We start from the raw sequence: 3,133 nt of genomic DNA, 5'->3' as shown, positions 1-3,133 counted from the left end.
AGAAATGAGTTGGATTGGGCCCACAAGGCTTCTAAAATCGCTGGCCACGTGTTGCATTAAGTGGGTCATGTGCCACCATCGACGCGTGCGCGTACCGTGCGCGTGCGCGCCCCTATGCGCGATGCAACTATGGCAAATCTTATATCGTTTCGAGGCCCCGGATGTTAGCTTTCTAACCCAACTAGAACGGCATCATTTGGACCTCTGTAGCTCAAGTTATGGTCAATTAAGTGCGAAGAGGTCAGGCTTGACAGCTTTTTGGTTCCATCATTTCTTCATGAGTTCTCCAACTTTACATGCTTTTTCTTCATTCCCTTGATCCAATCTTTGCCTCATAAACCTGAAATCACTTAAAAAACATATCAAGGCATCTAATAGAATCAAGGTGAATTAAATTTAGCTATTTTAGGTCCTAAAAAGCATGTTTTCACTCTTAAGCACAATTAAAGGAGAATATACAAAACCATGCTATTTCATTGCATAAATGTGGGTAAAAGGTTATAAAATTTCCTAAAATCACTATAAGATAAACCCTACAAATGGGGTTTATCAACCTCCCCACACTTAAACCAAGCATGTCCTCATGCTTAAGCCAAGAGAGAAACAAAGGGTATCAACATTTATTCAATGTAAATAAACTTTATGCAACCTAAACTACATGCAATTATCTAAATGGATGCAACTAAATGCAAAATGGTTTTACCTACTTGGTTAAAAATAAATCAATCCTCCAAGTGCATGTATAAATGGGTAGGGCTAAGGTCATATGACGATTCATGAATCCTACCAATTCAAGTATGAAAATGAAGTTCAAATCGACTTGCAAAAAGAACGCTCATGAAAGCCGGGAATCAAGGAGTTGAGCATCGAACCCTCACCGGAAGTGTTTGCACTCTAGTCGCTCGGTGTTTGGGGTTGATTCTCTCAATTCTCCCCTAATCATGCTTTCCAAGATTTATTTTTCATCTAACAATCAACAATTATTCAATGCACGCATACAATTATCATGAGGTCTTTTCTTTAGGTTGTGATGGGGCTAGGGTTAAGGTAGGATGCATATTTGGTCAAGTGAGCTTGAAGTTTGAATCCTTGATAGGCTTAGACTTCCCACCTAACCTATGACATCCTATACAATTAAATTCTAACCTAACTACCCATTCTTCACTTTTTCACATACTCATGTATCCCTTTTCATTTCACAACACTTATGCATTGATCTTTATTGGACTTTACCTTGGGGCATTTTGTCCCCTTTTTATTTCTTTCTTTTTTTCTTTTTCTTTCTTTTCTTTTTTGATATCTACATTGTCCCCCCTTTTTTTTCTTTTCTTTTTCTTTCAAGCTACATACAAGAGCATCAATGCATAAGGTCTATACATTTTAATTAATACATGAGTATGTACCCAATTCCCAATATTTTCAATAAAAGTACAAAACTACCCTTTTATTCACCCAATGTCCCAAGATTTCCACACTTGAATGTTAGACACACTAGCCTAAGCTAATCAAAGATCCAAATAAGGAACAATTATTGTTTTTTCACTTTAAGGCTTGTAATGTGCTAAAATAAGAACAAAGTGGGTTAATCGTAGGCTCAAATTTGGCTAACAATGGAAGATAAAAGGTGAGCTATTTGGGTAAGTGAGCTAATGAAATGATGGCCTCAATCATATAAATGCATGAATACACAAAATAATGGACATAAAGAATCGAACAAATCAAAGATTACATTCATAGAAAGAGAATAATGCACACAAGAAGGAAAATAAGTGGTTATAAGATGTAACCACACCATTAGGTTCAAAACTCACTTCTTGTGTTCTTAGCTCAAAAACCATGTTCCAAAATAAATTCTTTCAAGCAAGTTCCACAAATTTTCTTTTTCAAATTGGTAGGGTGCCCTAAAACAGTTTCTTGGAAAGGAAATCATCACCCTAACCAAGTAGTCCTAATAAAAAAAAGAAGTGGTAAAAATATGTACAAATTCTAACCAACATGCAACCTATCATGCAATGCAACGACTAACTAACATTGGTGTTGAAAAGGAAATTTTTACCCATGGAGATCGGTCGAACGACCTCCCCACACTTGAAGATTGCGCCGTCCTCGGTGCATGCAAAGAAGAGCAAGGTGGATGGGTGTTACAATTGATGGGCTCCTTCAAAAGGTTGTGCGGATGACTTGTTTGTTGCCCCATTTAGAAATTTTTCCTTTCTCCCTTCTTGGTGGCCAACCTAGAAGGAAAGAAAAGGAAAGAAAATTGAGCCTATAACAAAGATATCAAGGCAAATAGAACATAGGCGGGGGCTAATGCCAAATAAGAGTATGATTCCCTACTACATGGAAATAATAGTAAGGTTCCCACTACATGGTAGCTACACATGTAAGTGAAAAAACAATATAAGCTAATGGCATATCAATGATACTTGATGCAAGAGTAAAGCTAAAGTATGGAGAGTATATTGAGCATCAAGATCAAATAAGAATTGACACAAACAAGATTAGTGATACGCATGAAAGCATTTAATTCTATCCTAACTCAATGATGAAGCGGTACAAGAAAAAAAATAAAGGGTAATAAATTAGGAAGGACTAAAGCACTAATCTTGTGTGTTGACAAATATTACAATTAATGTAACAAGTCATGAAGCACAAAAAAAATGCAAGAAATTCTCAACAATTGAGTGAGAGAATTCAACACCATTATTACAAGAGAAAAGAAAAAAAATTCTTTCAAGAGAGGAAGAAGAAAAAAATGAGAAAGAAAGAAGAAGAGAAGAGGAAAGAAGGAGAAAGGAGGAAGGAAAAAAGCAGGGAGCAAATCCGCGCGCGCGCGCACAGCGCGCTTACGCGTGGATGAGGTTGGGACGATCCCCGCGCGCGCACACAGCGTGCTTACGCGTGGATGAGCTTGTGCTCCCAGCACAATGCTGGCACAACGCGCGCACAACTCTCTGGTTTTTGTACCAGAAGTTGCGGAAGTGCAATGTGCGCGCGCGCACAGCGTGCTAGCGCGCCGATGGCCGTTTTTTTTTTTTTTGCCCAAAAAGCAAAAAAAATGCCCAAGAGCTCCCTATAATGTCCAAAACTCTTCTTTATTCAATCAAATATCAAACAATTCACAAAAATGCAA

Source organism: Arachis duranensis, chromosome 1, assembly GCF_000817695.3.
Source record: "Arachis duranensis cultivar V14167 chromosome 1, aradu.V14167.gnm2.J7QH, whole genome shotgun sequence".
Taxonomy (NCBI): Eukaryota; Viridiplantae; Streptophyta; class Magnoliopsida; order Fabales; family Fabaceae; genus Arachis; species Arachis duranensis.
Note: the sequence above shows the minus strand (reverse complement) of the source record.